General features: G+C 37.1%; 1 long non-coding RNA gene across 1 annotated transcript in view; it reads right to left on the minus strand.

Moving 5' to 3' along the window:
* Nucleotides 1–501: 501 nt before the first annotated feature.
* Nucleotides 502–25634, minus strand: part of LOC123378985 — a 53767-nt gene continuing 28634 nt past the window's right edge. The window contains exon 2 of the long non-coding RNA XR_006582797.1: nt 502–770. This is a non-coding gene — a long non-coding RNA (uncharacterized LOC123378985). The remainder of the gene's footprint in view (nt 771–25634) is intronic.

Raw genomic sequence — 25634 nt, forward strand, 5'->3', positions numbered from 1 at the left:
CCTATCAGAATAGTCATTTTCAGTTATTTTTAATAACCTTTAAAAATTCCTTATAAGTCTTTCTTCCATCTTTTTCTTTCCTTTAAATTTCTTTTTTTCTTTTAGGTTCTTTTTCTCCTTGGGGTGCTAACTTTCACTTACTTTTTCTTCTGTTTGCTCATTTATTTCAATTGTCAAAACCCATTAAATATTATTCTTCATCTCTATTCATTCCTATTCAACTGCAGGTAGAAATGAATCTTCCCTTCTTTGTTCTCCACTGTGCATGTATTTCTATGACAGACCCTATGATAATTTATTCCTCTTATATCTTAACATGTCTGTCACCTCCACTATCCTGAAAACACTTTGGAGTCAGAGACTATGTTTTACTTTAAATCCCCAATGTCAAGCACATTATCAGTAAAGCAGACAGTGACTGAAGGATGGATAAGTGGATAAGTGAATAATACAATCAAAGTGCCTTAAGAATCAGAGACTGTTTTCTCAATGCTCAAGGAGTAGTGTCATCAAATATGTATTTGAGAATCCGTGAAGCAGAAGTACAACAATGTTTGTACAATGATTGGGAATAAAGTGCAAGAGATTGATGGCTCGGTATGATCAATGCCTTTAGTGTCCTGGGATTGGTGCCACTGTTCATACACTGTGTGAATGTGAGACAGAGGAACAGACATCAGCTTGAATAAGCAGCACGTGTTTGTAGGGTTGATTTAATATTTATCTCCTGAAGCTCTCCCCTTCTGTCTGCTGGGAATGAGCCATCTTCCCTATGAGTGAAAGAAAAAAAATATACAAAAGGTTAAAAATCATTGCTCCATGGTTTAAAAACGACCATAACTTAAAATATAAATAAACTGTACATGACACCAATTTAGAAACATATTGCCCATGATTCATCATCTGGCTGCTGCTCCAAAGGCTGATGGATGTTTACATCAAAGTGGGGAAGGATCGACATGTGCTCACATAGTACATTCTGGTCCCTTCAGGCTCCTGGTGAGACCTTCATGCATATACATGGTAAGAGTACACACATAATGGTTTTTTTCCCAATTACTTCTTAGAACAACCATGGCTGCAAAGGCTCAGGCTATTTTTTGTTTCTCTTGTAATAGGTGGCTAAATTGAGAAATCTATTAAGAAAAGTTTCTTTTCTTCATTCACTCATCAGTATTGTAAGATGATTTTTGTCTGAGAGCTGCCTATTGTAGCAAACAATATTTCTTAGTTTCATTTCTTTTAAATTTATTGTTGTCTCTCTACTGGTGATTCTGACATACCACTCGAAAGATTGAAGGACTTCATTTTGTCTCTCTTGGAAGTGGATCAAGCCAACCAAAATTTATACATTTTTTGAATAACTTAGAAGCACATCTAAAATTAAAACTGACTTGGGTAGAGGAAGAATATCTCCAAGAATGCCTCTTAGTTTTCATTATACAAAGAGAGAATGAAATTGTTCCTTTGGTTCTAAACAGGATACACACACACACATACATGCACACATGATTAATGTGATTTGCAATTGCATCTTCTTCCTGAGAAAAGATCAAATTTCTAATTTTATGAAACAGGCATTAAGACACATTTAAAAAATAATATATAAAAATAAATATATGATTCTTGGTCTAATCACCCTCAATAATATCTTATTGTTTGCTACTTGATTTTGTACATGTGAGTAAACAATTTAATATGGGCTCCAAAGTGAATTCTTCAAATTGTTTCCATAGATAAATGCATCTAACATGAAGTCTTTTTGGTACAAAGCCCATCTAGGCAGAGGCTAAGTTAGATCTATTTTAAGGAGAATTCTGGTCTACAGAGAATTTGTTACATTGAAATTACTATGCATTTTTAATTAAAAATAATTTTCAAATTTTTATGATATCCCTAGGGTGCTATAAAACCAGGGTTTGTAATCACCAAGATAGACAGTTTACCATATGGTTTCACATACTATTATGGCTTTGTAAGTAACAGTTTTAGCTTTAAGTATATGTTTGTTAAATATGCTGAAAGGACATTATGTGCTTTTTCAGGTTTAAAGAAAGGAAAACCATGTTAATTCAACATTTTTACATATCCGTATCTGTTTCTTGTGATCCCTGATCCTCATTAATGGAATGCCCTGGGGGGGGCACTTAAAAGCAACTAAGCATCAGTTGAAAATGCATTATGACTTTATTTTCTTCCCAGAAAAAAAGAGACTCGATCCATTTCCATCCTTATAAATTATAAAGTGCTGCTGCCCTTCGCTGAGGTTTTAACTGCACTGAGGCAGAGTTCTCGACTTGTCAGGTATTAATAATGGCTCTGCCTGTCTGCCCTTCAGCTGAGACATTAAACTGAGGTCTCATCCGCTTGCCTCTAGTGGTTGCTCAAGTGGGGTTAAAGATCGCATCTTGCTGTTCTGAAAGAGGATGGGACAACCTCAGAGCCTTGACCTTCATTTTCAAAACATGTAATACACAAGGCTGGGGGTAAGATACTGCTTCCTATCTGAAGATGCCAACTTGATTTCCATAGGCTGTGGAATCCTCAGAATCAAAACAATGAGTGCGAATTTCACTTTACACTATTTTCAAATTATGTAACATAATGCGATCTCTTTTCATTCTGTTTTCCAATGTTGTAATGGGGATAGACATATTGGTAATTTGATGAGAAATAACTTTTCTGTTATAGCTAAATTTTAGATGTCTACCAAAATGCTTTTTGAGAACCCATTACCTAAGTAACACAGGACTTTGTAGGGAGGAGGCATAGCAGCCCCCATTGATTAGAGACCAGGTGTATATTTCATATACCACATTAAATCAGATTCCTTAGAATCAGGTAGAAGGGTCCAAGGTACATAGAAACATTCCCATCTCATTTCAAATGAATTTTGATTGTTACTATACTAGTTGAAGCAAGCAAATATACTCACATAAATTTCACTTGAGTATGTAGTATTATCCATTATGAAAGCAACTGGTGGAAACAACCAAATGTCTATCAACTAACAATAATAAACCAAATGTGGTATAGCCATACCATGGAGTATTATTCAGCCATAAAAAATGAATATGGATACATGCTATCACCTGGATAAACCTTGAAGACTTTATGCCAAGTGAAAGAAGCCAGACACAAAAGACTACATAATATATGATTTTATTTACAAGAAATATCTAGAATAAGTAAATCTCGAGAGACAGAAAGCAAACCAATGGCAGTCTGGGCCTAGGGGCAAAGGAGAATGGGGAATAATTGCTTAATGCGCATGGATGATGAGGCTGGTGTGGAACTAGATAGTGGTGACTTGCACAGCATTGTGAAAACGAAATGGCACGAAATAGTGCCATTTTAAAATGGTTAAAATAGTAAACTCCATGTTATGTGTATTTTACCACAATAAAAAGGTGTTAACATAGGGTTAAAAAAGTAACTGGAATAGGCAATTTGCATTTGAAAATTGGAATGGGAGAGGAATTACCAAAATAACTCAAAAAGCACACTCACTTGGATTACATGAAGATAATCTTACTTTCACAGAATATAAATTAGATTTAATTTTCTTAACTTGACTACTGAAAGTGAGAAACTAAATGCTATCACATGAATGTATGACAGGAAACAAACATGGAAGTGATCGCCAACTGTATTTTACCTCCAAGTTAAATAAATATCTTGAAAGCAGGTTCTTTCCATTTCAGGCTATTCCCTCCAGTGCCTAACAAAGTTCCCGCCACATGTTGCTCAAGCAAGGAATGTTAAATGTACAGGGATGAATGAAAGGGAAATGCTGCCATTTAAAAAAGAACAAGTCTATAATTTTAAAGAGGCCTCTTTTAAATAAAACTCCAAAGATGTGGAATCATAAAGTCAAAGAAAGAAAGATTTCTCCAAATACTCGCGATCTCACAAAGACATACCATCAGACTCTTTGAGGTATCTCAGGAGAAAGCCCTGAGGCTACTTCAACAATTGTAGACCACCTCCTTTGAGCATCTATAATAGGAGTAGGATCACTTTTCAGTTAACTACATCAAATAATATACTACACTTTGCTTTGTCACCCAGTACAGCAAGAAATATAAAACATTGTTTTCCACTTCATAGAACAACACGTTTCAGAAGCCACTGAAGGGAAGTGTATGTTTTAAGAATTTCTTCCTTAACAGCACTGTCCCTACCATGGCTTCATAAAGACGTCAGCCTGTTTAAATTTATGACTCACGTAGCCTTCCAAGCCACTTCATTAAGCTCTGTTCTACTACTACCATGCAAGAGATGGATCTCACTGAAACTCTGAACATGAAAGGAATGAAAAGTTGGTTGAAATAACTCAAAAACAATAGACATAAGAGGAGGACAGAAAGATGTAAAAGCTGCCATCCCTAGTTTTCTCTAGATGTGTGTGCAACATTTGATTTGGGAACTATGAATCGGACTGAATTCTTTCAGCTCCTGTGTTAAGATTTTTGTAATCGTATGACCAATAGCATGTTCCCTTCTCCAAGGACCAAACCAGGGGCTGAAATAAGGGAATAATTACCAAACATTTTTAGAATGGTTTCCTCAAGGGGAAGGAGTAGGGAAAGGATACGAGAGGACCACCTCTGTGAAACTCAGGCTCCTCTTCTGCAATTGAAGTGATAACTTTGACAACCAGGTAGCTATTTCCAGTACATCACAGCTCTCCATAAAACTCCCTGTGTAACTGTTCAAGGTGAGAGGCTGAATAAAAAGCTATGATAAAAAATAAAGCTGCAAGAAGGGAAGAAACTTTCTCTACAAACACATTTTAAGTACACTTATTAAGGTAAAGTAATTTTTACTGTAAATATTTCATGCTGAGTCAGATTTTTCCAATATATGATCTCCTACCTCGAAATAAATTAGAAATTTTTGAAGGCTGCATGAATATGTTCAAGCCACTGGCAGAAAAATGTGCTAATGGTGCTTTAAGAGACTGAGTAACCAACAATCTTCAGAAATGCTTAATTCAGAGTAGGTATATAAAATGCCAACAGCAACCAGTCAATTCAGTCATCAGGTAAAAAAAATCAATTACATCTATTAAAAACATTTTAAAAAGTAAAAGCAATTACTTTGCATCACATAGCAGATGCATTAGTAGATTGATGAAATACCCTGTTTTCTCTATTTTCAAAAACTTTGGGAAATATGAAAATGTGGTTTTACCCACATTACCCATACGATACACAAATACAAAAATATAAATACATACATCAAAACTAATATGGTGAAAATCACCCAAAAGTCATATGAAAATGTGGAAAAGGTGGTAATGCTAAATTAATAAACGAATAAGGACCATAGGAACTTTTTGAGAACACCATTATCATAAGAAAGTGACATAATATGCTAGATATTTCCCTATTCTCTTTGATTATATGATAGCAAAAGTAATAGTTTGATTAACTACAAGTGCACCATCTCACTTAATCTTTAAAACAGACCAAGGCACAGAGACATCAGTCGTCTTGTTGGAAGTCAGAAATCTAGCAATGTCAGAACATGGATTTGAACCTGTGCCTTCTGAAGCCAGAGCCTATACCCTGAGCTTTTCTTCTTTCCCAATGAGCTAGTTCTAAAAATATGAAGCTAGATGAGTAAAGAATTTGTAATACATTTAACTCAGGTTCCTAACTGACTTAAGTGATGGGGCTGATTATTCAAAAATTGCGCATTTTGTATTTTCCAGGGCCTTCCTTAAGAAACTTACAAATTGAAATGTATAGCATAGATAATCAAGGTTCAAGTTTTTATTGGTTGAGAGTACTTAGAATGAGGCCTCAGGCTCAGATGAGTCAGGAGCCCATTTCTAATCAAATTCCAAGATGAAGATAGAGACATTTCATTTCTTTTTAAAAGTGCTCAATGAGAACACAGAGTGTTTACGGCACTGGCCATCAAACTTACCCTATAGCTGTGGTACCCACAGATCGCATCACGTACCATTAAGAAGCCCTGTGAGAAACAGTTTGGAAAAGGAATGAACCCATCCTGCCCCCTAGTATGCAGGAATTGTGACATGAAACTGATTCCTGATCAGCTCTCTTTCTACTTCTTCATCTCCTCACCTTCTCTATTGCCTTATTACCTGCCAAGTCCTTGAGTCCAAGGGGAGCCAGGAAACAACAAGGTTTGAGGTATGCTGAAGAGTAATAACACTGGGAGAGAATTGGTTGCAGAAATCAAAAATCCAAGTGTTATTCTTGATTTTACCACATCTATCTAGCTTTGATGCCTTGGGAAATCATTGACTCTCTCTGAGACCCTTCCTGCTTTTTAAAATGAGAGTAATTATACCTGCTTTGAGTTTCCCTGAGAATCCAATGAGATAATGTGTGTGAAAATGCTTTGTGGATTGTCCAAGTTGCTTTTTTTGGGGGGGGGGGGGGGAAGAGGATCGTTTAATAGCCAACCCCTTCTTAATATGATTATAAATTTAGAAAGCCATGAAACCCTTTTAAAAATAATGTATTTGGGTTTCCTTGATATTATTACCAGTCTAAGAAAATTGTCAACCCAAGTGATAACTATGAAAGAGACAAATGCAGACACCAGAGTTTGGGTCCGGCATGGGGAGGACCTGGCCTGTACCCGAAGAAGGAAGGTTTGTGAGGATGGCATGTCCCATGAGCACCAAGTCAGCAGGCCTGGCTGGCATGGTGGTATGTTTCAAATAGACAGAAAAGCCATTTTTCACTTTTTTAAGGGTTTGGAATTTCTGACATTTCAGATACGAATATATTTAATTATGCATTTCAAAGATAAATTTGAAGGATTTGAGTAGATTAATCATTTTTACACTTATCTATTATGCATAAATATGAATGTGGTAAAAACTTCCTTCTATAATAATTGTTCAAATGAGTTGTTTTATTTCTGTAAGTACATAAATTCTTGGTACACAATCATTGCATTAACATTAAAGAAACATTAAAAATTTTCAGAATGTTTCACTGATGACTCACCACATTTCTCCATGAGTTTTTTTTTTTTTTGCTTCAACAGGCTATATACCACCAAAACATACATGTGTAAAAACATGAGAAAACAGAAATCAGTGAGACTAGCTTGTACACAAATTTATCTGGCAATCATACTAAACATTCCTCTAAGAATTGTGAATAAGAAAAATTAGAAAAAGTTCTATCTTTACAAAGGGTTAAATATGAATATTTATTTCACTCTTAACCATTAGTAGTGGTCTGGCCACTATTTTATTAGAAAGAGAAGACACAACGCCTATGACATAGATTTAAGAAAGGAACAAAATAAGAAAATACATAGCAGTTAAACAACACACAGGGGGATTGGAGCTGTGATTCCATATTTCATTTTCACAAAAAGACCGAATATCCTTTCAAGTTTTGTTCCCCTTGGGTCTCCAAAATAGGACACTGTATTGAAATCAGCAGGTCATATGCACAAGAAGATGGTTTAACTGCTAATTAACACTGGATGATATACTGAGAATTACATGCTAATTAATTCTCTGTAGGTCTAAATGCCCTCTCTTCTGTGTCATTTTCAATGAACATATTAATATGAAGACTAAGGTAGCATGTCTGTCACATGAATTAGTAATCAATGGAAATTGTGTGTCAAAATTTAGACATATTAGGAATTTTTTTTTAAATAGAGATGACTGAAATGCAGAAAACCACTCACTGGAAAAAACTCACATACATTCATAGAAATGTCATTGTTGAATATTTTGAAAAACATCAAAGCATTATCACAAGAAAAAGGGATGAAAGTTAGAAAGGAATTTAAAATTGTAAAGATCCCTTCTTGTAGACCCTTAATTTCAACAGAGTTAGACATGTCTACAGCCAAAGAGCCCTGTGTCAACTGCATCTCAGTGAGTAGTTTCATAACATCCCTTTAAGAGTGCTTCTTACAGCAGCCCGTCTAGCCGCCTCTCTAGGTTGTAGACATCAATGAGATAGCGCATGTCTGTCAGAAGAACATCATTTCCTCTGGGGTAAGAGATGTCTGCAGATAAGTTGGGTTTTGGGGGTTAGCCAGCGGTAGTTGCACTATGTATTTCTTCCAGAAAGCTCAGTATTTTCAATTGTGGTCACATGTCCCACTGGTTTGCTAATGCCCTCCATGCTGCTTTCTCTTATTCTCCTGAGGATAAAGAGGCTCACCTGTTTAAGAATCTCCCCACCACAAATAAATACTATCAAACGGATTTTAAAACCTCTGTGGTCGATCCTTTTGTGAAAGGCCTCACTATCTGTCGGTCTTTAGATGTGATTTGTCTACTTATTTATTTATTGCTTTCATGCATTATTCTATTTGGTCTCCAACATTTAAAAAATACCTAAATATTTTACAATCATTAAAGCTGGCTGGAGAGCTTTTAAAAAACATTGTTGCAACAGAGTTTCTAGCAAAAGGCTCCCTTTTGGTGATGTAAGGTTGAAATGTGACTGAATATAACAATTATAACTTTTCACTTGCAAAATAATTCATCTCTTGAGTAAACATTAGCTGCGCGTACATTTTTTAATAAGGAGAAAATATGCATAGCAACTCAGAAATGATAATGTGCGCCCAATAATGCATATCACACAAGGGAATATCATTGTTTTGCTCTGTATTGACAAGTTTTTTTTTTAATAGCAATTTCACTTAGAAAGGTCAAATTAAAGCCCCGCATTGTATTTAACTAACAGATTCGGTAACTATTCAAAATCAAAGTGAAGTTTCATTGGCACTATTTGTAAAAAGAGCCAAAGTATGTAGTGATGGAAGGCCTTTGAAAGTTGAGACAGCAAGGTTTGATGACTAACACTGCAATTTAATTGTTTTGTGATGTTGTATAAGCTTCTAAATTTTTGTCCTTAAGCTGCCACATATATAAAACAGACATAATAATACTCGCTGTAACATAGTGGTCTTGTGAAATTAAGTAAGAAAATGTAAGTCAATTATCTAGCATATTGCCTGGCATGTAGAAGACAACAAATATTAGCAAATAATGATTCTGGTAAAAAATAAACGTATTTTTTCTTTAATTAGCAGTCCCATATATTCAACTGCAAATTAGGGTTGACCTAGGGGCAACCAATACCATTACTGAAAAGTAATAAATAAATAACACTAACATGCAAAGCTAGGGCCATGAAAAGAATCACAGGTATTCATCAATTGTTGTGAATCTGAATCAGTGTTTAATGTCATTAATCATGGCTAAGATATCTGAGTTTAGCCCTGGTGTGTTAACAAACTAGCCCAGACTCTTTACATCTTTAGATGGAAAAGATCTTTGGGTGGAAAGGAAAATATATAGTAATTAAATGTATATGCATAGGTTTTGGGGGCCAAACTCTATAGATTCTAGTCCTGCTTTTAACATCAATAGCTGTATAACCTGGAGCAAATCTCCTGGTCTCTCTGTGACTCAGTTTCCTTCTCTGTGAAGCTATGATAAAGGTAGTATATGCTTCATGGGATTTTTTTTCAGGAGGGTAGAGGCAGAGAAAGAGGGAGAGAGAGACACCCAAGCAAGCCCTACATTATCAGAGCAGAGTCCAATGAGGGGTTCTGTCTCATCAACTGTGAGATCATGACCTGAGTGGAAACCAAGAGTCAGACACTTAACTGACTAAGCCACCCAGATGCCCCTATTTCATAGGATTTTTGAGGGTATTAAATTAGTTGAGGGTAATAAGTATTTAAAATAGTATCTGGCAGGAAGTAAGAAGTTAATTTACTATTATCTATAAAAAAGATAAGCCGTAGGTATCAAAAGTTTCCTCTAGCTCTGAGATTCTATAATTACATGATTTGGATTGTAGTTTTACCTTTCCCCACTAACAAGAATTTTCTGAATCTGACAGCCCTCCCTCATTTTATTTCCTTTCACATTACTCTCTTTTTGAAGCCCGAGGACAAATATTGGAGAAAACTTGCCTCCCTGTTCCTATTTTAACATACGTATTATAGAATTAAATGTGTATGCTATGTCTGAACATTGCCATGATTTAGGTATTATTAGCCTATTGTTTAGAGCATCAGTTCTATTACCACAAAATTTAAATATACACCTACCAGCAAAATAGAATAGTACACTATTTCATTCCTCTCTCTGTGGCATTGAATGAACTAACATGGCATCAAGGGAAGGAGTACCAGAGCTGTTTCAGGAAATTTAATTGCTCCCTAGTGGATCCAAATGCCCCTCGCATTTGTTATATTCCGATGCATATGAACTTTTCCCTAAAATTTCATTATCTTGGCCAAATTTCCTTTTAATCTTAGCAAACTGTTTCACCCTTGAATAGGAGATTTGTGCATTGCAGGGTATAGAGGATATCTCAGAGAAATCTGGGACAGTAAGAAACAAAGGAGCGATGTTTGTAAGAACTTGCTAGTAGCATAGTGTCAGCAATGATGACTATGAATTTAATAAATATGTTAAGCTTTTTCCTAGCAGTGATTGATCAAGTCATACTGTTTTATATTCCATATTAGTAGTCATTGACATCAAGATTCTCAGTCTGTTTCGTACTCCTTTCTACTCACTTCATCTTATTTTCTTGCAGTCTGTCCTCCTTGGTGGCCCATTTCTCATCTTTTGCTCAAATACATTTTGACATATGTCAGGTTATATCACTCATTATCACCACAGCAATGGTCCCAATCCATGCCCCTATGAAATCTTCATTAACTAGTTTGCAAAAACTAAAGCAGAAAAATAACAGAGGGTTTCACTTCATCAGTCATAGATTACACAGCCATGTATACACACGATGCTAACTTTATGTCCTGTATGTCATTTCTTATACACTTAGTCATCTTACCTACACAAGGCATACACATCAACAATCAAAAATATAAAAATTTTTAAAGACTACATTCACTTTTACATGTATGTGCACTCTCTCCTAAGATTCCACTTACCCAAGAGTAAAGGCAAAATTAAATTATAGACATAGAAATCTATACACAGGGGAGAACAATTGAGTAGAGAGAAAAAAACAGTGGGTAAAGTATTTAAATAATATTTATAGGTTAGAAAGCAGATAGAGAAATGGAAAATGTTTTATGATAGAGGAGGCAGCTACAGTATAATTACCAATAGAAGAACATAACTGCAAGAAATTAATCAATTTGCAGCTAGAACCCCAATAAGGAAAGAAATAAATATGAAGCTCAAAACAGAGAAACCTGGTCAAGAATCTAAATAGAGTCAGGTGATTAATACCCATGTCTCCCTTACCCCTCAAAACATACATATGAAACACAGTGCTATGTTTCTGGAAAAAAAAAATTAACACTGACAGACTTTTTTGGTCTCAAGGACACCAGGCTCAGTAGAGAGTTGGGGTGCAGGGCCAAAAGTACAATATGTAAAGATCTGGTACTGACCGGTACAAACTCCAGACCCTCTCAGTGTGTGTCCTTTATTCTACTTATAAGAACACCTGCTTCAAGGTGTATAAACCCAAGTGGAAGACTGAAAAATTCTTATCTTGAAAAACTCAAGTGTTCCAAATATCAACACTGGAGATGACCTCCAGTGATCAAGTTTGCTTATCCCTGGATCATTCATGGTAACAGTCAACAAGCCCAAGGTGTTTGAGGGAAGACTTTGGCCTAAAAAAGAGATACCATGGGGCGCCTGGCTGGCTCAGTCCGTTAAGTGTCCGACTTCAGCTCAAGTCATGATATCACAGTTCATGAGTTCAGGGCTTTATCCAGCTCTGTGCTGACATCTCAGAGCCTGGAGCCTACTTCAGATTCTCTGTCCCCCTCTCTCTCTGCTCCTCCCCTGATCTCACTTTGTCTCTCTCTGTCTCTCAAAAATGAATAAATGTGTCTTTTTTAATTAAAAAAAAAATTCTAAAGAGAGAGGCTGGAGGACACAATAGAGGCAAGAAACTTTGGGGAAATAGACACAAAATAGAGAGCAGGAAACTTAAGTGTATAATTAGTATCCTGAAAAAAAGAAGATATTCCATCCATGAAATGAATGCAGGGTGCTATTAATTTAAGAGAAATAACCAGGAAAAAGAAACAGCTCTTGAAAATTAAAAACAGGATCACTGAAATTAAATACTACTGCTACTCCTTCTACGAATCATGGTAATAGAAAGCTTGGAAGATTTGTAGAATCTCCCAAAAGTAGAATAAACCAGCTTTTAAATGTTAAAAGCAAAATTAAAAGGTGTTTTAAATTAACTATTTAATCAAGAGTATCCCAAATCCAACTAATGGAATATAGAAAAAACAACCATACAGCAAAGTTGCTCATAACTGCAGGTTTTCTCCAAACTGAAAATCCAAATACTGCTACTACTAATAATAAATTCTTTACTTACTGTTACTTCATGAGCTTTGTATGCATTTATGATAATTTAATAATACATTTAATCCTCACAATGCTGTTAGGAGATAGATATTATCAATGTAAATGCCATTTTATAGATGAAGAAACTGGGCACTAAGACATCAAGTGAAATGTCCAAAGTTATGCAGCTGACAAGCGGTGGAGGTGGGTGTTGAATCCAGGCAATCTGGCTCTAGACTCCATATGCATAACTACTTAGTGCTCAGTTTCTTCATCTGTAAAATGAGATTGACATTGATAATATCTATCTCCTAATGACATTATGAGGATTAAATGTATAATTATTATTAAATTATTATAAAATGCATACAGAGTTCATGAAGTAACATCTTAAAGTAAAGAATTGATTATCATTACAACTATAGTGGAAATTTTGGAGGTGGGGTGAGAAGAGTTTGCATACAAAGTGTCAGGAACTGAAATGGTATCAGCTTTTATAAACAAGACACTAGAAAAAAATTAAACCATGCTTTCTTAAATTCGAGGGGAAAATATTTTTTAAAGTTTACTTATTTTGAGAGAGAGAGAAAGAGAGCACATGCACAGGGGAGGGGCAGACAGAGAGGGAGAGAGAGAGAATCCCACGCAGGCTCTGCACTATCAGTGTAGAGTCTGATGTGGGGCTCAAACCCATGAACCCTGAGATCATGACCTGAGCTGAAACCAAGAGTCAGAAGCTTAACCAACTGAGCCACCCAGGTGCCCTAAGGGGAAAATATTTTTAACTTAGAATCCTTTAGAAGCCAAGCTAACATTTAAAGTGTGAGGGGTAGAACAAAAGTGTTTTTAGAACTTCAAAATTATCACATTTTTGTTATTTTGTTTTGTTTTAAACACCCATGCATTCTTATTTAAGAAAGCCCTGGAAGACATACTATCTCAAAACAAGAAGATAAATGAAGAAGAAGATATTGAGAGGCCATAATCAAGAGCTCTAATAAAGGAGAGTAGTAAAGTCAGCCCAGGATAGTAGCTGTGCATTAGGCCCAGAAGGAAGGCGAGTAGATTTGTGAGTGAATCAGATGTATATCAGAAAGAAATTGTTAGAAAAATAAATAGAACTGGTAAGTTATTTCGTTCTTGGACCATCTGGAATATTGTGGAAAGGGGTCTAATCCATGAGTCTGAGTATTATGGAAGATCCACTATAAATAAAAGATAAGTGAACTTAAAAAATATACGCACACAAAACTAAGATAAAAATAGGGAGGCAAACCATAAGAGACTCTTAACTATAGAGAAAAAACTGAGGGTTGGTGGAGGGGAGGTGGATGGGAGGATGGGCTAAATGGCTAAATAGGTGATGAGCATTAAGGAGGGCACTTGGGATGGAGTACTAAGTGTTATATGTAAGTGATGAATCACTAACTTCTACTTCTGAAACCAATACTATATTATATGTAGAATAACTTGAATTTAAATAAAATCTGGGCAGAAAAAATACACAAATATTAATTGCCAGAAAACCAACAACAGGTACACGACAAAAAAAAATCATGCTGTGTATGTTGGCTCAGAAGTGAACACCACTTACAAAATTATAGTAACGTAAGTACTCAGTATTTATTTGACCAAATCCCTGCTGTAACTCCCCCAAAGATGGGAGGAAGGGTGTGGAAAATTGGCACCTCCCATAATAAGATGTTGTTGGCTAATGTCTGATGCTGAGCTAAGAAGACAGGAAATAGTATTTAGAAATAGAGTGTTAAATAACAGAAGAAAACACTAAACAAGTTAATATCTGTTGCTGGGTAGCGTAGCATGATGGAAGTCAGAGAGAATGGAAATGTGTTCTTATCAAGTTTTGTAGTATGACTTGAAATTTTAAATTATGTGCCTGTATTAAATGGATACAGTTATAGATTAATTGTTAAATAATATTTTATGAAAACCTTCTGACTCTCTGATGTAAGTCTCCTTCAACTCTAGAACCCTCTCATTTTAGCGAAATAGTTCATATATTAGTTTTACCACCTCTATCTCTGACCAGCTTTTAGGCTTCAGATTCTCTCATAAATTCCCTTTTCTTTTATTTCAGGACCTGCCAAAGACCCTGTGGATTATAACAGCAGGTCTTTCCCATTAATGCTACTGGCAGAGATGCCCAAAATATTCCTGATTGATTGAAGCCTGGTTTGCTAGTCCCTCACTTTCGGAACACTAAATTCCTTTGCAAATTAAAAACAAACACAGCTGAACTATCTTATGTTTAATTTAGCCTAGCCCAGATTAATGGAACTTCAGGCAATTTGGAACCCTTAGGAACTTTTCTGGGATAGTTATAAGAATATACATATTAGCACCAAAGTTTCTTCTTTAAATCATTATTTTAAATACCACATTTATAAATTCTAAGTTGCTAGGTTTTGGAGTGGGTTTCTGTTTTGGTGAGAGGGATATTGAGAGTATAGAAATATAGAGTGAATAATAAATAAAATGGATTATTGTCACAAAGAAGCCCCTCTCTAAAAAATTACATCAGGGGCACCTGGGTGGCTCAGTCAGTTAAGTGTCAGAATTCGGCTCAGGTCATGATCTTGCCTTTTGTGTGTTCAAGCCCCATGTTGGTCTCTGTGCTGACAGTTCAGAGCCTGGAGCCTACTTCTGATTCTGTGTCTCCCTCTCTCTCTGCCCTTCCCCTGCTTGTGTTCTGTGTCTCTCACTCTCTCTCAAAAATTATTAAACGTTAAAAAATTCTTTTTAATTTCATCAGATTTGCTTACAAATTTTTGTCACAAATAAGTACTAATTGCTAACACACAGGTCACTATACATATAGTATACACCATGCACACACACGCATACATATATAGTATTATTTGCTGCAGCTGAAATGACAGTCTCTGCTTTTTTCCCTCCTCACTGTATTAAGCACATATAAAAGCTTTCCATTGGTTCCAAGACTGTAGCTGCAATGTACATCTTATTTCATGGATATGGCAATGTTTAACATTCTGGCTGTTTAATATAATCTTCCTTATGTGCTTGCACAAAAATAAATAAATAAATAATAATAATAAATAAACAAAAACAGATGCCAAAGTTCCATCCTATTTTATCAAGCTTATAACAACGTAGTCTGGGGAGCTATTACAGTCTCACTCATGACTATGTCACAGAATGCCTGTAACTCTCCCTTTGGCCCTGCTCTTTAAACACACACACATACACACACACACACACATTAACTTTCTGCTGTGGCTATTGGACTCTCCTACAATTTATTACAAAATATTGCCCAGTGGAAGAATAAACACAACTATTTCCCTAAAGATTATAATATTCAAGGTTCTACATTACTTCCAGGGTCCCTATATATCCCTGTTTGCCTGAGAAAGTCCCAGTTTATATGATTTCCAGCAAAATTTAAAATAACAACCAATTTCACTGACAAAATTTGCTTGGTTCAAGTTTTTACGTGTTGCATATTTAAGGAGATAGTGGATCCAGGTCTGGTCCTTAGTTTTTAAAGGATGGAATATGTGACTACTCTAGATCCCTGAAAGAGATACAATGTAGAGTTTGAAAAGGTAAAAAGAAACAAGCAAAGGAAGATAAGTAAACACATTTCAAATACACTTGAATCAAGGGGACCAATAAGAAATATTAACAAATTGAATCCTGACATCGGAGTTAAGACAAAATCTGTTTTCAGCCTGATTTAAGATTGTTAGCTTGCAACGGGAGAAGTCTTTGATTGACAAGAGCAGATTTACAAACTGATGCTTTGATTAATCAGTGAGGAATCTAACCTTGCAGGATATCTTGTGTAAGAATTGTGGTAAGGGCTGACCAACTGTAACCACTCTGCTTTGAGCAGAACTTGCTGCCATATTGGCATCACCTTCTACTTCAACAACCACAAAATATGCTGTAGGAATACAGAGGAGGGGACAGGTCACTTACCAGAATAGAACCTGGAGATACAGAAAAGCTTTCTGAGGAAAAGAGAAAAACATTTTATCTAAATATTTAAAGATGAATAGAAGTTTGCCATATCAGGGAAGGAGAAGTCAAAGGCTATTTCAGACCCATCTTAATCCAGGAGCATGACTAGACATGTTGTACGTGCCCAGACCCATCAAACCACACTCAGGGCACAACAACTGCCATGACCTTATTTTCACAGGCAAGATTTTGTTCATCTAAACACTATCACACTACACCTCAGTGGCCGGCAGAAGCTGTAAGCTATCTGCCAGTATGTATTGTCTCCTTGTTCTTTAATTTAAAAATAATATAAACACATGGTTTTCCAGTTTCAGTCCCGATCCTCCCCTGTCACTAGGTGAAACCATGTGACTTTGTTATATAAATGGAAGGGTTAAGTGGTGCTTCTGGGAGATGCTTACTTTGAAAGGTAAGGAGTGTACTATTTTCTCCCCTACTTCCGTTTTTCTCCCTGTACTGGGAATGTGGTTGGGAGCCTGGGGTCCTAGCCGGCAATTTGAACCATAAGAACAAGAGCCACTTGCAGGGAGAGTGGAGCAATGAGCCGAATGTACCTGGAGCCATCCTCTCAGTCCTGAATTCCCTATTCCTGTAATTATTTCAATCAAAAGGAAATTAAGTACGTCTCATGTTCGACTCGCTGTTATATTAGACAAACCTAATTTTAATTGATAAACCTTCTTAAGAGTTGTCATCAATTTAAGGGGATCATTGATACAAATGGCCTCACATCACCTCCAGTTCATCTCCAAAAACTGTACCTGAAAATTGAGTCAGAGCGAACTAAAAATATTTTTAATTACGTTTTCGGTTAAATGGTTGTATTCCAAAGCACGTCCCTTGTCATTTTTAGGAGAGTTAGAATATTCAGCTCTATTTATGGTACATTTGTAGGGGGAAAAAGCATTTGAAAGCGTCGTGTTTAATGACATAGAGAAATAGCAATCACTTTTTAAAGATGTTGTGGGAGCATAGATTTTAAATCAAAACAAAAATGCCATTTCGAGCTGGGATGGACAATCCTCAGAAGGATTAGGATTTGGGTTCTAATTTGCAAGCAGGGCTTCTGTTTGGATTAGGATTTGACTCCAATTTCCCTTTATGGATTTAGGTAAAGCTTTTATTAATCACTCATCCTAAAGAATGACTTGAGTCTGAGGGATGGAACAATAGATATACTTTTATTTAATAAACTCGAACAAATGAAAAATCTAAAAGTGAGTCTGGCTGTTATACCTGAGCTTTCTGCCTCTTAGATGCCAGATGCTTTTGAAGAAAGCATGTCATTTTTTTAAATATGAAATTTATTGTCAAATTGGTTTCCATACAACACCCAGTGCTCATCCCAACAGGTGCCCTCCTCAATAACCATCACCCACTTTCCCTGCCCTCCCACCCCCATCACCCCTCAGTTTATTCTGTTTTTAAGAGTCTCTTATGGTTTGGCTCCCTCCCTCTATAACTTTTTTTGCCCCTTCCCCTCCCCTATGGTCTTCTGTTAACTTTCTCAGGATCCACATAAGAGTGAAAACATTTGGTATCTGTCTTTCTCTGTATGACTTATTTCACTTAGCACAACACTCTCAAATTCCATCCATTGCTACAAAAGGCCATATTTCATTCTTTCTCATTGCCCTGTAGTTTGTGTATATAAACCACAATTTCTTTATCCATTCATCAGTTGATGGACATTTAGGCTCTTTCCATAATTTGGCTATTGTTGAAAGTGCTGCTATAAACATTGGGGTACAAGTGCCCCTATGCATCAGCACTCCTGTATGCCTTGGGTAAATTCCTAGCAATGCTATCCCTAGGTCATAGGGTAGATCTATTTTTAATTTTTTTGAGGAACCTCCACACTGTTTTCCAGAGGGGCTGCACCAGTTTGCATTTCCACCAACAGTGCAAGAGGGTTCCCATTTCTCCACATCCTCTCCAGCATCTATAGTCTCCTGATTTGTTCATTTTAGCCACTCTGACTGGCGTGAGGTGGTATCTGAGTGTGGTTTTGATTTGTATTTCCCTGATGAGGAGTGACGTTGAGAATCTTTCATGTGCCTGTTGGCCATCCGGATGTCTTCTTTAGAGAAGTGTCTATTAATGTTTTCTGCCCATTTCTTCACTGGATTATTTGTTTTTCAGGTGTGGAGTTTGGTGAGCTCTTTATAGATTTTGGATACTAGCCCTTTGTCTGATATGTCATTTGCAAATATCTTTTCCCATTCCATCAGTTGCCTTGTAGTTTTGTTGATTGTTTCCTTTGCTGTGCAGAAGCTTTTTATCTTCATGAGGTCCCAGTAGTTCATTTTTGCTTTTAATTCCCTTGCCCTTAGGGATGTGTCAAGTAAGAAATTGCTGTGGCTGAGGTCAGAGAGGTTTTTCCCTGCTTTCTCCTCTAGGGTTTTGATGGTTTCCTGTCTCACATTCAGGTCCTTTATCCATTTTGAGTTTATTTTTGTGAATGGTGTGAGAAAGTGGTCTAGTTTCAACCTTCTGCATGTTGCTTTCCAGTTCTCCCAGCATAATTTGTTAAAGAGACTGTCTTTTTTCCATTGGATATTCTTTCCTGCTTTGTCAAAGATGAGTTGGCCATACTTTTGTGGGTCTAGTTCTGGGGTTTCTATTCTATTCCATTGGTCTATGTGACTGTTTTTGTGCCAATACCATGCTGTCTTGATGATGACAGCTTTGTAGTAGAGGCTAAAGTCTGGGATTGTGATGCCTCCTGCTTTGGTCTTCTTCGTCTTCAATATTACTTTGGCTATTCAGGGTCTCTTGTGGTTCCATACAAATTTTATGATTGCTTATTCTAGCTTTGAGAAGAATGTTGGTGCAATTTTGATTGGGATTGCTTTGAATGTGTAGATTGCTTTGGGTAGTTTTGACATTTAACGATATTTATTCTTCCAATCCATGAACATGGAATGTTTTTCCATTTCTTTGTATCTTCTTCAAATTCCTTCATAAGCTTTCTATAGTTTTCAGCATACAGATCTTTTACATCTTTGGTTAGATTTATCCCTAGGTATTTTATGCTTCTTGGTGCAATTGTGAATGGGATCAGTTTCTTTATTAATCTTTCTGTTGCTTCATTATTAGTGTATAAGAAAGCAACTGATTTCTGTACATTAATTTTGTATCCTGAGACTTTGCTGAATTCATGTATCAGTTCTAGCAGACTTTTGGTGGAGTCTATTGGGTTTTCCATGTATAATATCATGTCATCTGCAAAAAGTGAAAGCTTGACGTCATCTTTGCCAATTTTGATGCTTTTGATTTCCTTTTGTTGTCTGATTGCTATGTTAAACACTATGTTAACAGCAGTGAGAGTGGACACCCTTGTCGTGTTCCTGATCTCAGGGAGAAAGCTCTCAGTTTTTTTCATTGAGGATGATATTAGCTGTGGGCTTTTCATAAATGGCTTTTATGGTGTTTAAGTGTGTTCCTTCTATCCCAACTTTCTCAAGCGTTTTTATTAAGAAAGATGCTGAATTTTGTCAAATGCTTTTTCTGCATCGATTGACAGGATCATATGGTTCTTATCTTTTCTTTTATTAATGTGATATGTCACATTGATTGATTTGCAAATGTTGAACCAGCCCTGCAGCCCAGGAATGAATCCCACTCGATCATGGTGAATAATTCTTTTTATATGCTGTTGAATTTGATTTGCTAGTATCTTGTTGAGAATTTTTGCATCCATATTCATCAGAGATATTGGCCTGTAGTTCTCTTTTTTGTTGGGTCTCTGTCTGGTTTGGGAATCAAAGTAATGCTGGCTTCATATTATGGGTCTGGAAGTTTTCCTTCCTTTTCTATTTCTTGGAACAGCTTGAGAAGGATAGGTATTATCTCTGCTTTAAATGTCTGGTAGAATTCCCCTGGGAAGCCATCTGGTCCTGGACTCTTATTTGTTGGGAGATTTTTGATAACTGATTCAATTTCTCCACTGGTTATGGGTCTCTTCAAGTTTTCTATTTCTTCCTGTTTGAGTTTTGGAAGGGTGTGGGTGTTTAGGAATTTGTCCATTTCTCCCAGGTTGTTCAGTTTGTTGGCATATAATTTTTCATAGTATTCCCTGATAATTGCTTGTATTTCTGAGGGATTGGTTGTAATAATTCCATTTTCATTCGTAATTTTATGTATTTGGGTCATCTCCCTTTTCTTTTTGAGAAGCCTGGCTGGAAGTTTATCAATTTTGTTTATTTTTTCAAAAAACCAACTCTTGGTTTCATTGACCTGCTCTACAGTTTTTTTAGATTCTATATTATTTATTTCTGCTCTGATTTTTATTGTTTCTCTTCTTCTGCTGCATTTGGGGTGTCTTTGCTGTTTTGCTTCTATTTCCTTTAGGTGTGCTGTTAGATTTTGTATTTGGGATTTTTCTTGTTTCTTGAGATAGGCCTGGATTGCAATGTATTTTCCTCTCAGGACTGACTTCGCTGCATCCCAAAGCGTTTGGATTGTTGTATTTTCATTTTTGTTTGTTTCCATATATTTTTTAATTTCTTCTCTAATTGTCTGGTTGACCCTTTCATTCTTTAGTAGGGTGTTCTTTAACCTCCATGCTTTTGGAGGTTTTCCAGACTTTTTCCTGCGGCTCCCGTATTTGCCACATAGACATTTATAATTGTTAGCTCTTCCTGATGGATAGACCCTGTGATTATTATATAATGCCCTTCTTCATCTCTTGTTACAGCCTTTAATTTAAAGTCTAGTTTGTCTGATATAAGGATGGCTACTCCAGCTTTCTTTTGAGTTCCAGTAGCATGATAGATAGTTCTCCATCCCCTCACTTTCAATCTGAAGGTCTCCTCAGTATAAAGTGAGTCTCTTGTAGACAGCAAATAGATGGGTCTTGTTTTTTTATCCATTCTGATACCCTATGTCTTTTGGTTGGAGCATTTAGTCTATTTACATTCAGTGTTATTATAGAAAGATATGGGTTTAGAGTCATTGTGATGTCCGTAGGTTTCATGCTTGTAGCGATGTCTCTGGTACTTTGTGGTCCTTGCAACATTTCACTCACAGAATCCCCCTTAGGATCTCTTGTAGGGCTGGTTTAGTGGTGATGAATTCCTTCAGTTTTTGTTCGTTTGGGGAAATCTTTATCTGTCCTTCTATTCTGAATGACAGACTTGCTGGATAAAGGATTCTCAGCTGCATATTTTTTCTGTTCATCACATTGAAGATTTCCTGCCATTCCTTTCTGGCCTGCCAAGTTTCAGTAGATAGGTCTGCCACTACTCTTATGGGTCTACCTTTGTAAATTATAGCCTGTTTATCCCTAGCTGCTTTTAGAATTTTCTCTGTATCCTTGTATTTTGCCAGTTTCGCTATGATATGTGTTGCAGAAGATCGATTCCAGTTACGTCTGAAGGGAGTTCTCTGTGGCTCTTGGATTTCAATGCCTTTTTTCTTCCCCAGATCAGGGAAGTTCTCAGCTATGATTTCTTCAAGTACACCTTCAGCACCTTTCCCTCTCTCTTCCTTTTCTGGAATCCCAATTATGCATATGTTATTATGTTTAATTGTATCACTTAGTTCTCTAATTCTCCCCTCATACTCCTGGATTTTTTTATCTCTCTTTTTCTCGATTCCCTTTTTTCCATAATTTTATCTTCTAATTCACCTATTCTCTCCTCTGCCTCTTCAATCCGAGCTGTAGTCACCCTCATTTTATTTTGCAGCTCATTTATAGCATTTTTTTGGCTTCTCCTGACTGTTTCTTTGTCTTGATCTCTGTAGTAATAGATTCTCTGCTGTCCTCTATACTTTTTTCAAGCCCAGCGATTAATTTTATGACTATTATTTTAAATTCATTTTCTGTTACATTGCTTAAATCGTTTTTGATCAGTTCATTAGCTGTCGCTACTTCCTGGAGTTTCTTTTGAGGAGAATTGTTCCATTTCATCATTTTGGGTAGTCCCTGCAGTAGCGCAGAAATACAGGGCTCTTCTTCCATGCTGTCTGGAGTAACTTGCATTGGTGGGTGGGGCCGCAGTCAGACCTGATGTCTGCCCCCAGCCCACTGCTGGGGCCACGGTCAGACTGGTGTGTACCTTATCTTCCCCTTTCCCAGGGCAGGACTTTCTGTGGAGTGGTGTGTCCCCTGTCTGGGCTACTTGCACACTTCCAGGCTTGTGGTGCTGTTTCAATGGGATTTGGCCAAGGGCGTATTAGCCAGGGTGGATTCGCAAGGTGCATAGGGGCAGGAGGGGCAGGTTTCCCTCGCTTTGCTGTCAGTGGTCCCCTGCGGGAGGGGTCCTGAAGCACCAGGAGGGAGGCAGGCCCTCTGGAGGGGTGGATCCACGGAAGCACATCTTTGGGCGTTTGTGCAGTGCAAGCAAGTTCAGTGACGGGATTTTTGGAATCCCCTTTGGAATTTTGGCTGGGGGATGGGAGAGGGAAATAGCGCTTGCCAGCACCTTTGTTCCCCCGCCAAACTGAGCTCTATCAGGGCTCAACAACTCTCCTTCTTGGAGTCCTCTTGTCCTCCCCACTCTCCAAGAGCAGAGCTGTTGACTTTTAACATTCCAGATGTTAAGTCCTGCTGGCTGTCAGAACTCATGCAGTCCAGTCCCTCCGCTTTTGCAAGCCAGACTCGGGGGCTCTGCCTTGCCGGTCGGGCTGCCCCTTCACCGCCCAGCTCCCTCCTGCCAAACCCTGTAGCGCACACTGCCTCTCTGCCCTTCCTACCCTCTTCCGTGGGCCTCTTGTCTACACTTGGCTCCGGAGAGTCCATTCTGCTGGTCTTCTGGCAGTTTTTTGGGGTTATTTAGGCAGATGTGGGTGGAATCTAAGCGATCAGTAAGATGAGGTGAGCCCAGCGTCCTCCTACCTCACCATCTTCCTCAAGTCTTGAAAGCATGTCATTTTTTAGGAGTTTATGATTCAATTTGGAATTCATTTAGAGGCATTACATTGCTAATTATATCCATATCGAACATTACTTGGAAGAATTTATTTTTTTAATCAAATTTTTAATGTGTCTATGTGTATATATATATTATATTATTATATATCATATATTATATTATTAGGTAATATTTATTTGTATTTATGCATGCATGCATAGATATAAGATAAATATTCAAAGAATTCTAGATAAGCAAAATTTTGTATAATGAAAATATGGTAATCATCAAAGATAACATATCTGTGATAATACAAATTCTCATGTAACTGTTAATTAAGAGATCAAGCCGGGGACAATTGGTGCCTACTTTCCTCCCAGCCCACTGTCAAACAGGGGCATGCTAAAAGTCTTCTGTGTATGGAGAGAAGGTAAAGGCAAAGCCATGAGGTCAGAGGGGAAAAGGGTGAGTAATTCTGTCTCAGAAAGCAGGGGATGGCCCATGGTAGGACTTAGCTTTCCCCAAATTCTCTCAACCCAAATCTGCCTGAATGAGAGATGACTTCCAGCTACTATGAGGAATTCTAATGTTGCTACTGACTAGTAACTTCCAATCAGCCCAGAACCTAGGTCCTCCATGGCAATTACAGCAAGGCACACAAGAAACGCTAGAAGGCACTGAATAGCCAGGAATAGAATAAAGCTTGATCTATAGATGGAACTCAGGAATTCCAGCAGGCCAGTTTGAGGGCCAGTCCCTGACAGTTATTTCATTAACCTCTTAATAGTGATTGACTCTTTGGACCACATTTATTGTACTCTGATGGAGTTGCACTGTATTGAGAAGAATGGCAAACCTCTTGTGAATTATACATTGCCCATAATTTCCTGTGAGTTGTTGTAAATACATACGCCTGAGTCCACCCCAGGAAATTCTGATTAGTGTGTCTTAATGGAGACCAGGCGTCTGTATTTCAGAAGCTCCTCCCACTAAATCTGCCGCTTATCCATATTTAGAAGCACAAGTGTAAATTATTGCTTTATAAACAAGTTGTGTCTTCTCAACAAGATGGAAAATTCCTTAAGTTTTAAGACCTGACTTTATATTTCTCTTGGTTACCCAACAGCAGCTAAGTCAATGCTGAGCATATAATGCCACTCTAATAATGTGATGCAGTGGCTCCATTTTACAGATTATTTTCCAACCCAGTCACCTATCCCTGAGTATCTCTCTGTCCTGGAATAGAGAAATGAAATAGCTATAGTTACATATGGTTATATAGCTGTATATAACTATATAATTATTACCATGAAACAATAGTTATATGTATAACTATAACATATATATAACTTTATATGGTGTAAGCCATTCAGCTATGGGAACCCTACCCAAGAGAATGGGATGCAATGAAGACAGTTTTCTATCAGCTATGTAATGTGATGAGAAGGCTGAGGAGCCTTGTACCCCAAGTTGTCACTGTAAAGAAAGCAATATTTAAGTGGTATTGAACACAGAGGGGATAAGGAATTAATAGACCATATGATAAGTAGTAAAAGTACTCAGCAAATGGTATGGAGTGGCCTGAAATGAGTAGAAAGATAGTGGGATGTAAAGTAGTAGCTAGAGCAGAAGAGATGAAAAAGTCAGGCAAAGGTTTTGGGCAAAGGCGGGGAGCATCCCTTCTTGGGTACTAGCAATGGGGGCTATTAATCCTGCAGTCCTAGAGGAAAACTGAATAGTGACCTTGCTCAGAACCATAAAACTGGTGAGGTCTAAGGCATGTCGGACTATACACATGAACATAATAGGGGATTCTTACAAGTTTTGGTGAAAGGTAACTCCTACACTGAACCAATAGGTACTTCCTATTGGTTCATGAGAATTGCTGAGAATTGCAATAAGAAATAATCTATGTGCCTGTGAATGTATTCAATAGGTAAAAATATCTGTCATATTAATGACATATGTTTTATAGAAATAGTGTTTTTTTTCCCCCGAAGAGCAATGTGGAATAGAGATTATTTGTTTCCTTTTTACCTTGCTTTGTATTAAAAGGGAACTATGGGATAAAAATTATACTCCACAGACATGATACAACTTCATGACGTGTAAACATATTTGCTCATTTAGCTATTGTGCTTTGAAATATCTTTGTCTGTATGCTAAGAAACGAAATACAACATAGTGAGTCTCACAGCACACTTCAGTAGCTCATTCTTTCAATCCAACAAAGGATCCAATAATACTCTAATAAATAAATTTCCTTCTCTATCCTATGGGGCAGATTTTCTCTGTTGTGTTTTTCTTCCATTAAATATAAAAAACTAAGGCCTCTCCCACTGCTGTCAGTTTGTTTTTGTTGACCTTCTGAGTGGATCTTTAAACATTTGACTCTAATTTTTTGTTCCATGTAAATCACATAGAATTATAATAAC

This window comes from Felis catus, chromosome C1 (assembly GCF_018350175.1).
Source record: "Felis catus isolate Fca126 chromosome C1, F.catus_Fca126_mat1.0, whole genome shotgun sequence".
Classification (NCBI taxonomy): Eukaryota; Metazoa; Chordata; class Mammalia; order Carnivora; family Felidae; genus Felis; species Felis catus.